The following is an 11693-nucleotide window of genomic DNA, read 5'->3' as shown; positions in this document are numbered from 1 at the left end:
TGGCCTGGGAAATGCCCAATTTACAGAAATAACACACAGACAGAGGATGTTAAAAAAAACGTAAGTCTCAACAACAACACAGGCAAAGGTGATTCACTATGTACAATTGTCATTTACTAATATCCTTTACAAAGACAGGAAAACAGAAAGGCATTGAAGGAAGGCATAGCTAAGATAACAAAGGCAGGTGATGCACTGTTGACTGGAGACATAAATATGCAAGGCACAAACTGCTAACAGTTATACAGTGCAACAGGTGATGCTTCAAATGGCTCAAAGAAGAATCAGGAGAGAAAGCCTTTCATTGTATACACTCAGAAGAAAACGAATAAAGAAGTATATAAACGTAATGAAATAGTGAGAAACATAGTCAATTATGCCTATAGAGTTTTATTATAAACCAAAACAGAGGATACTATAATAGAATAAATAATACTGGTAAAATAGGGGAGTGCCCCAGAAAAGAGGCAAGGGACAATTCAGAAGAATAAAATGGAAAAAAAAAAAAAAACATCTTTCTGTTGGAGCAAACATTTATCTAAAGCTAACATTAAAACAAAATAGTAGAAAAAAGCCATTTAACTGGTTTTCAGCTTCTCCCATTAGGGGTTACCACAGTGGATCACTGGTCTGCAGATTAATTGGCAGTGGAGTTTTTTATGGTGTTGAGTTGCGAGCCCCATGCCCGACCTTTACAGAAGGCACACATACACGCACGCACCTATTGCATGTCTTCAAAACTCATTGACCACAGGGAAGACATGCATACTCCGCACAGAAGTTGCAACTATGTGACAACAAAGAGTAATGACAGACCAGCAACAATGGACACCATATAGTTCAGATGCAGACTATACACCAGAGAAAGTGCTAATAGTATACAAAGGATTATGACTAGGTAACTGATTATAAGGATTATGATTGGGTCATTGATTACAATGTACTTATTATGTGTTTAAGATATGGATGTCAAGAAATTCACCTCAAGAGTGAAGCTTAAGAGAGGTGTCTTGGCATCCATGTTGAGAGCCCATACCTTAAGGTTATGATCAGTGACATGATCATAATTCTCTGTAGTGCATGGAGCATCACCTGCTCTGTGTGCTACTTATTACAGGTAAAAAACATTTACGTGTTTTGATGGCTTTCAAAGTCATAAAACACTTAGTGTTCACTTTCAGAAAGGCAGTGTAATACAATTCGTTATGCTTACACTCACATCCATGCCTCTCAAAACTCCATATTTTGGTTGAATGTCCAGATTATTGCTTCACATTTTTGGTCTGTTCCTCATAAATTCTGTTTTTTTTTTTCAGAAAAAAAAAACAGAGGCTTGAAGTCTGCTCATATACGAGTTTCAGAATTCATGTACATCAGAAAATGGATGCTAACATATCCTGTTATTCTAGCAGCTATGTTTATTTGAGGAAGTTGGGGACAAGTTACTGGTACTGACAGCAGGCAGAAATAAATCTTTTATTTCTGCCATTGCAATTTGTGGTGAGCCCTGGCGGATTTTACTGCCTAGCCCTAGCCCTAAGGTTAGCGTAAAGGGGGTGATTAACATTTGTTAAGGTTGGTTGTGTGCCACTCTGGCCCTTAACTGGTTTGTCTTTTTTGGAATATCGAAGCGTAGTCACCACACTCCATGCACTACAAAGTTATTAAGGATGGCATAGTACATATGCTTCAATTAACAGCATGTTCTCTATGTCCTACATAATGCATGTGCTTTGTGTATGTGTGAATATAGTGGCAAGGCACATGACATGACATTTAGCAAGGGCAAGTTCTCTTTAAGTAACATTGACTTCACAAGACTTGCTAAGGATCAGTACCTTAAAGCATCTTTTTATAATGTGCAATGAGCATGACAAATTATTTTTCTGAGCTGTAGTTTTTCTACATAGGGTCAGGGTATTGTGTTAACTGTCACCATCTCTCTTGATTCAGTGCCACACTCCTACCCTTTTCAACACTCATGCCTGACTGTCACAGATCTTATCTCACACAATCCAGCCACCTCTTTGCTAGACATCCTCACTTCTTCTTACCTTCTTTCTGTCTGTTCCAAATCTTCACCAGATTGTCTACTGTTTTTCTGCTCATTTCTGAACCACCATAATCTATTTGTTTTGATCTTTTCTGCAATTGGAGCTACTTTGGTTTCTGCTCTTATGTCCTCATTTCTTCATCTGTGCATCCTATCAATCTTCTCAGGCACTTCATTTCCATCACTTCTAGCTTCTTTATCTGCTCTACCTTTACTGCCAAAGTTTATATACCATACAGTAGTACCAGTTGCACCACCGTCTTGTACATCTTACTTTTCAGCTCTCTGGCATTCTTCTGACATTCACCAGTTGGCTGCAGCTGCTCTAATTCTAGCTTTGACCTCTTCATTCAGACTTCCATTCCCCTCAACCACCACTCCCATGTACTTGAAGCTGTTATCCTGATCCACTATCTTCCCTTCTATCTTAATTCTCAACTTCTGATTTTCCCAGTTTGCTGCTGTTACCACTGTCTTATCTGTGCATAGTTTCATCCCATGTACCTTCAGGTTTGCATTCCATTTCCCTATTCTTTGCTGAAGTTCTTGCTCAGAGTCTGGCTGTAATGCCACATTGTCTGCAAACAGTAACTTTGTTGATCTGTCCCCACTGACCTGTTTGCTAATGCAGTCCATCACCAGTATGAGCAGCAGTGGGCTCAGAGCAAACCCTGGTGTACACCCAATCCCAATGGGAAACCCTCTGTGACACCAAACACCATTCATACTTGAGTCTTGGGTCCTTGTACATAGCCTGCACTAATTCTACCAATATTTCTTGGACTTTGAACCAACTCCCCAAGTCAGCTTTCTTGGGACCATGTCATATGCTTTCTCCATATCTAAGCATGTCCTGGTGGACTCTTTCCTCATCTCTAGCTTCTTCTCAACTATATGCCTCACTGCAAACATCAGATCAGTTGGGATTCATCCTGATCTGAATGTGAACTGCTCATCTCCCATCTTACATTCTGCTGCTCTGCATATCCATTTATCAATCACTCTGTCCAGAACTTTCATGCATTGTGACAGAAGTTTGATGCCACCGTACTGCCTACAGTTGTGGATGGCCACTTTGTTCTTGTACACTGGCATGGGCATGCTTATTCTCAAGTCATCTTGGATACACCTTTCTCTCCACAGTGCTATGACTACCCTCAGGAGCCATTTCTGCCTTATCTCACCCAGCATTTTATTATATCTGCTGTGACCTCATTTGAGCCTGTTGCTTTCCCTGACTTCACTTTCCTTAGTGCTGATCTTTCTTCTTCAAGGGGGGGGACTCCTTTATTCTCTTATTGTAGGCTGTGTCTGGGACAGTATAGCATCTGTGGGGGTTTCTTCATTTAAAAACTACTGGAAATGCTCCTTCCATCTGCCTTTGATGTCCTATGGACTGGTGAGCAAGTTGTTGCTGGCATCCTTTATAAAGGGAGTCTGACTATCTTCTTTATCTTTCTGCCTTTGCCTTGCAACCTGATATAGTTTCTCTGTGCCTCCTACTCAGTCACTTTCTATAAACTCCTATAGTACCTCCAATGCTATTACAACTCCTTTCTTAGCTTCTTTGTTAGCAAACTAGTATTCCTTCCTATCCTGGTCGGTCTTTTCTATCTCCCATTTTTCCTGCACTCCTTTCTTTTGATGACTTTCTGGACTTCTGCATTCTACCACCAGCTTTCCTTATGTACTTTATTTCCATAACCAGCCCAGACACATATCTGTTCTGTAGTCCTCACACATGCTGCTTTGAGGTGCTTCATCTCCACCTAGTTCCTCTTCTTCTTACTAGAGCCCTGAGTAATTCCTTGAACTGTTGTGCTTTCTCTCCAGTCAACTTCCAGGTCTTTAACCTGGTCTCTGTTAATCTTAGAGCCTTCTCTGACCACTGCTTGTAGTTGATTGTGGCAACCAGTGGTTTATGCTGTGGGCCAGCTGTTTCACTGGGGATGACTTTGCAATCATTGATTCTACCCCAGTGCCCTTTCCTTACTATGAAAATGTCTGCCTGAGTTGCATGTTGGCCACTCTTGTATGTGATCTTGTGACAGTCTCTCTTTCTGAATCATGTGTTGGCTACTATCAAGGCATTTGCCAGAGAGAAGTCTAGAATGGCTTCTCCTTCTTTATTCCTGTTGTCTCACCCATGTGGACCCTGGCAATCCTCATATCCTGTTCTGTCTGTCCCAATATGTGCATTCAAGTCCCCCATTATTAACATCATTATTTCTTCATTCAGATTCATGTTGTCCTGCTTTATCTGGTAGATCCTACAACTGCTGTCTGAATGCACTCTTTTCCTCACTATCACAACCCTGCTGTGGAGCATAGGCTAAGATTATGAATACTACCCTATCATTACACTGGAGTCTGAATACCATGAGTGTCTCACTAATTCTGATGAAATTCCTCATTACCTTCTGAAAACCCTCTCTTACCACAATTCCTACATCATTTCTAGCCTGTCCTCCTCCTGAGTAGTATACTCTAGATCCCAAACCAAATGGCTTAGCTGCACTGCCCTTCCATCTTGTCTCTTGGATATGTAGGATGTCCAGACTCCTCCGTACTATCATGTCATCCACTTCCAAGTTGCATTCTGCCAGTGAACATACATTAAATGTAGCAATTCTCAGTTCATGTTTGGCAGGTTGATTGATTTTTACATCCATCTTTCGCTCAACAGAGCAATCCCAGGTAACCCAGACTGGGCAACTAGACACTGGCTGGCCAGTAGCTTATTGATCTAGGGTAGCTGGGCTTTATGGCAGGCACACACTGGTCAATAGGGGCACATACACCCCTCCCACCACTAGCATGGGTCCCTGGTGTAGGTTGGAGTAGGTCTGGTCCTCAACCTGCTTATCACTGGCTAAAGAATATGTGTTGATTCAGTTATGCTTGACTTTTTATTAAATGGTTGTATTAATGTAGTCACATTTCAATGTTTTTATGTTGCTAAACTTAAGAAATGGAATAATTTTAGGATCCCAAAAGAACATAAAGACATCTCTCCATTTTTTCATCTGTTTGGGGCTGTGATACATTTAATTAGGTGCAGATGGCTGTTCAAAACAGTTCATCCACTGATACTGTCATTCATTAAAGATATGTGGCACTTTTTGGTTGAACTTAGTATCATCTATGAAAACATGATGAAAGGCCCTGGGCAATGAGTAGTATTCTATATATACTTGGATCCTATAAGAGCACAGAGTTGTATTTGTTAAATTATTTTTGCTGATATTACTGGATTCATTCTGAAGGATTATTCTGTAATTTATACCCAACTTGAATTGATTATTGAAACATTTTCCTTTCTTTTTGGCAATGACTACTTTAAACATTTTAAGGATGTTGCTATGGTAGTAACCACTTCTCAACATAGCATTAATTTGGTGGAAAAATAATTTTGTATATATAACAAAGGTATTTGAAAATATTGCTTTTATATGATGTTTGCTGATGATGTTTTTTTTTTTGTATTAACTAGTACACATGAAGTAATTGAGGTATTTGTAACAACACTGAACAAAAGAACAGATATGATGTTCTTCATATTGATCACTGCTGCAGTAGCTACATGGGGTATATCCTGCCAAAGATATAACAGGAAGCCAGTTTCCAATGCTTCAGGATATCAGGATATCTTATGTGCCCAAACTGTCAAACAGCTAGAGATGAGCTGCATAAAAGACAAGCTTGGGCATGAAGCCCTTTAGAGCTTTATTGCCCCAGAAGAATAAGCTCCTCTGAGGTTTTGAGGATTGACAGTCGGCTTGTGCTTTCCTTTACAGGGCAGGTAAGCTCCCTTTGGGGAAAAACTTCCATTTTCTTGTATTTAATCAGGATTTTTTTTACATTCTGCTTCAGGAAAGTTATTTTCAACCTAGGAGTGTTGTATTTTAAAGGACTGTCTCGAGACTGTAAAGTACTTCTAAATGGAACATGCATTTTGTCTGTCAGTTTTAAAGTAGTATAAATTAAATGATAACATATTTTTGTGGAGAAATGGTTTAATTTTCCACTGTGGGGCTGCTACAGTGTTTAAAAGTGCTTTTCATTTTGTCTTTTTTGTCAACAAAGTACCTTCTGTGTACTGGTATACTGTCATTTACTGCTCGTCTTCTCCGTGAAAGAGGTAACAATTTTCAGCATGACCATGAAACAGATTTCTTTTTCTCCTTCTTCTTCTTCTTAGAAAAGAAAAGTTAAGCAAAAATCCTTTGACACTATAGCAGGCTAGCAATTTGCCTCAGCCACAGGTGAGTGACTCTGCTGTAGTCTTTTGTTGTACCTCAGACCACTCATTTTTTACCTCAAATCCCTCTGGTGTACCACCTATAGCCATTATGGAAAAAGGGTTAGCTACATCCCCTGTGGGTATTGAAGCCCCTCAGTGGACAAGGGAGAGACACTCTTATCAGTCTTGAGAGAAGGAACAAGTAAACTTTCCCGGTTATGTAAGAATGCTCTGCCCATCCAAGGGGAAATAGGAAACAACGTCTGCCATTAGTAACACAGTTGGCCCCATTTTTCCTGTCAGAAATGAAACAGAAAACCAAACATGTATCTACTCCTCGTCCTCAAATTTCTTTGGAAAGGAGTAGTTTATTGGGACTGGTTTACGATTTAATTCAGGCTATTGATCCTTTTTGTAATGTACTTTCTGGTAAAAGAAAGAGGGATCCCTCTTTTCCTAAAGAGGATTCTGAATCTGAACAGCAGGATGCAGAGAAGAATGTAGGGTTTTGTCCTCAGATTTCTAATTCAAATACATAGGAGAGAACAGTTCCTAATTCTTGTTGTGAGAACTTCAATTTCTCTGAGACTACTTCCAGAATGTCCCAGTGTTTTCAGTGGGAAAACAATGAGGTTTCTGTCTTTCAGAAAACACTATGAGTAGCTACAGAAGGAGTTTCCAGAACCTACACACATTCCTCCTGTCCTGCCTGCTTTAGAAAATGTGTGTGTGTGTGTGTGTGTGTGTGTGTGTGTGTGTGTGTGTGTGTGTGTGTGTGTGTGTGCGTGTTACTGCCTGCAATTTTCAGGCCAACTATCTGCGCCTACAAAGGCAGATAGAATGTATAAAGTTCCTTAGTTTTTAAATTATATATGCTGTTCTCAAACTTGTCCCAGCAGCTATAGCCTTTCTTTACTCCACTGCTGCTAAGCACTTATTTAATTCCAGTTCTACTCTTTCTAATAAGGATGACGAAAATACTGATCTGTATGGGAAAAAGTGTATACTTCTGCAATTTGATTTTCTGAATTTTAAATTGTCAGGCTCATATGTTAAAGTTTGTTCTGACATATTGTGAAAGTTTGAGGAATGTTTTATCTACAGCTTCCTCTTGTGAAAAATAAATGCTTTAAATAACATAATTTCTGCTACTGCACAAGCCACTACTCATTGTTTGCAGTGTGTGTGATTCTGTTGATACTTTTCCCGGGTCTATGGCCACTGGCTTTCCAAACCTTCTAATCTGGGCTGACCCTCTAATATACTTATTCCTAATCCTGTCCACTCTCAACACACCCAGTGCAAATCTTACATATTTAACTCTGCCACATCCAGCTCTAACTCCTGCCTTTTTGTCAATGCCATTGTCTCCAACCCATATAACATAGCTGGTCTCACTACCCTCTTGTAGACCTTCCCTTTCACTCTTACTGGTACTCGTCTGTCACAAATCACTCCTGACCCTCTTCTCCACCCACTCTATCCTGCCTGTACTCTCTTCTTCACCTCTCTTCCACACTCACCATTACTCTGAACTATTGATCCCAAGTATTTAAACTCATCCACCTTCGCCACCTCTACTCCTTGCATCCTCACCATTTCTCTATCCTCCCTCTCATTCACACACATATATTCTGTCTTAGTCCTGCTGACCTTCATTCGTCTTCTCTCTAGAGCATATCTCCATCTCTCCAGGGTCTCCTCCACCTGTTCCCCACTCTCACTACAGATCATAATGTCATCTGCAAACATCATAGTCCACAGGGATTCCTGTCTGATCTCGTCTGTCAACATGTCCATCACCATTGCAAATAAGAAAGGGCTCAGAGCTGATCCTTGATGTAATCCCACTTCCACCTTAAATGCATCTGTCACTCCCACCACAGACCTCACCACTGTCACACTACCTTTGTACATATCCTGTACTACTCTTACATACTTCTCTGATACTCCCGGCTTCCTCATACAATACCACAATACTCTCTAGATAGCCTGTCATATGCTTTCCTCTAAGTCTACAAAAACACAATGCAACTCCTTCTGACCTTTTCTGTACTTCTCCATCAACACACTCAGAGCAAAACATCACATCTGTAGTGCTCTTTCTTGGCATGAAACCATACTGCTGATCACTAATCATCACATCCCTTCTTAACCTAGCTTCCACTACTCTTTCCCAAAACTTCATGCTGTGACTGATCAATTTAATCTCTCTGTAGTTACTACAGCTCTGGACATCACCCTTATTCTTAAAAATCGGTACCAAAACACGTTTTATCCATTCCTCAGGCATCCTCACACTTTCCAAGATTTCATTAAATAATCTGGGTAGAAACTCCACTGCCATTTCACCTAAACACCTCCATGCTTCCACAGGTATATCATCTGGACCAACAGCCTTTCCATTCTTCATCATCTTCATAGCTATCCTTACTTCCTCCTTGCTAATCCATTGCACTTCATGATGCACTATCTCCACATCATCCAACCTTCTCTCTCTCTCATTCTCTTCATTCATCAACCCCTCAAAGTACTCTTTCCATCTGCACAACACACTCTCCTCGCTTGTATGTTTCCCTCATTATCCTTTATCACCTTTACCTGTTGCACATCTTTCCTAGCTCGGTCTCTCTGTCTAGCCAATTGGTACAGGTCCTTTTCTCCCTCCTTAGTGTCCAACCTTTCATACAACTCTTCATATGCCTTATCCTTAGCCTTTGCCACTTCTCTCTTTGCCATGCACCTCATCTCCTTATACTCTTGTCTACTTTCTTCATCTCTTTGACAATCCCACTTCTTCTTTGCCAACCTCTTTCTCTGTATACTCTCCTGTACTTCTTCATTCCACCACCATGTCTCCTTGTCGTCCTTCCTCTGTCCAGATGTCATACCAAGCACCTTTCTAGCCGTCTCTCTTACTAGGTCTGCTGCAGTTACCTAGCTATTTGGTAACTCTTCACTGCCACCCAGTGCCTGTCTTAACTCTTCCCTGAACTCCACCTCACAATTACACTTTTTCAATTTCCACCATTTGATCCTTGGTGCTGCCCGTACACTCCTCCTCCTCTTCTTGATCACCAACATCATCCTACAAACCACCATCCTATGCTGCCTAACTACACTTTCCCCGGTCACTACTTTACAATCTCCAATTTCCTTCAAACTGGCCCTCCTACATAACATATAATCCACCTGTGTGCATCTTCCTCCACTCTTGTATGTCACCCTATGCTCCTCCCTTTTGTTAAAATACGTATTCACCACAGCCATGTCCATCCTTTTCGCAAAATCCACTACCATCTGACCTTCTGCATTCCTTTGCTTAACACCATACCTACCCATCACTTCCTCATCCCCTCTGTTCCATTCACCAGCATGCCCATTGAAATCTGCTCCAGTCACCACTCTCTCACCCTTGGATACAGTCATCACCACTTCATCCAACTCACGCCAAATTTTTTCTTTCTCACCCATTGCACACCCAACTTGTGGAGCATATGCATTAACAACATTCATCATTACACCATCAATTTCCAGCTTCATAAACATCACTCTGTCTGACACTCTTTTCACCTCCATAACACTCTTAGCATACTGTTCCTTCAGGATAACTCCTACGCCATTCCTCCTTCCATCCACATCATGATAGAACAATTTGAGCCCACCTCCAATACACCTAGCCTTACTCCCCTTCCATCTGGTCTCTTGCACACACAATATACCAACCTTCCTTCTGTCCATCATATTGGTTATCTCTCTCCCTATACCAGTCATACTGCCAACATTCAAAGTTCCGACCCTCACTACCACAGTCCTAGCCTTTTTCCTCTCTTCCTGCCTTCGGCCATGCCTTCCCCCTCTTCTCCTCCTTCGGCCAACAGTAGCCCAGTTTCCGCCAGCACACTGTTGGCTAACAGTACTGGTTATGATTTATAAATGAGATTTTAAATTCTCCCTTAGACAGAGATTTAGTGTTTGGCCCTTCTGCTGAAGAGGTGATCAAAAAGTGTAATAAAAGGGGTAAACTGATCCAGGGAATCTCTTAAGATTTTTCAGACTTTTACCAATGTGTCAAAAGGATTTTCTTTCTGTTCATACAAATCTGGCAAAAAACAAAAAAAAAAAAAAAACAGAATAAACAGTCCCAACCGAATTCTGGTAAACAGATGTTTAAAAGAACTGGAAGGGGGTTCCAAAAAGAAGTCACAAACCTCCCAAAACCAAGGATAGTCCAACAAGTCTGAATGACTGTTCAAGAGATCTTGTGACCCCCTCCCATCCTGGCCCCTATTCTCTTCCAGAAAGTCTGAATTTCCATTTTCCTCTTTGGCAACAGACTGATCTTCAGAACCCATTTGTCTGAAATATACAACAGGGTTACAGATGGTAATGGGAGGAAATTCCTCCTTTCCAGTGGGTCTTTCCTCATTATGCAGATCAGACTCTTTTGTTCCTTCCTGTTTTTCATCACATTCTATCCAAAAGAATGATAGAACCATTAACTCCCTCCCAGGTGTGGAAGAAGTTTTATTCAAAAATGTTCATATTGCTAAAGAAAGAAAAAGTTTGGAAACCAGTTCTGGATCTTTCTTTCCTAAACCTGTTTGTGACAGTGCCTGAATTCAAATTGGTGTCACTTCACAACCTGTTACCTCTTATTCATGTTTCACTTTTCCTGGTAATACTAGACTTAAATGATGCCCATCATCACATCCCTATGCATCCATACTTCAGGTGTTTCTTTAGGTTTTGCATGTTAGGATCTCATTATCAGTTCTCTGTCTTACCCTTTGGACTATCCACTGCATCAAGAGTGTTTACAAACTATCTAGCTCCAACTATAGCTAATTGCAGGCTACAATGTATCCACATTTTTCCATACTTATATGACTTGATTATCTCTACAGAGTCTTTCCAAAATGTCAGGAGTCTCTCTCTCTCTCTCTCTTGGGTGAGAGATCTCTTGAACAAGGTGGGATACCAAGAGAAGATTATAAAGTCTTTCTTGACTCCCTCACAAAAGATTGTGTTCCTGGGATGGCACCACATTTCAAAGAGCTTTTCTTCCACAGGAAAAACTATAGATCTTTATCTATATCTATTTCTAAGGTTTTCCACTCAGACTTTGGTTACTGTGAGGCAATACCTCAGAATTTTGGGTCTCATGGCATCTATGAGTCTCATGATGCCCCCATCAAGACTCCACATGAGAAAGATACAGTGATATCTAAAATATCTTTGGTCCTAGCTTCAGCACCTTTTATCTTTTCAGATCCCAATACTAGGGTTTGTCCAGAACAGAAATGTTTTGGAGGAGACAACATATATCCTTAAATCCAGGTCTCCCTTTCTCTATCCCTGCTCCAAAGCAGTCAGTTACCACAAAAAATTCAGACT

This window comes from Protopterus annectens, chromosome 1.part1 (genome assembly GCF_019279795.1).
Source record: "Protopterus annectens isolate FY-2018-M chromosome 1.part1, PAN1.0, whole genome shotgun sequence".
In the NCBI taxonomy this organism is placed as follows: Eukaryota; Metazoa; Chordata; order Ceratodontiformes; family Protopteridae; genus Protopterus; species Protopterus annectens.
This window is presented reverse-complemented; position numbering follows the sequence as displayed.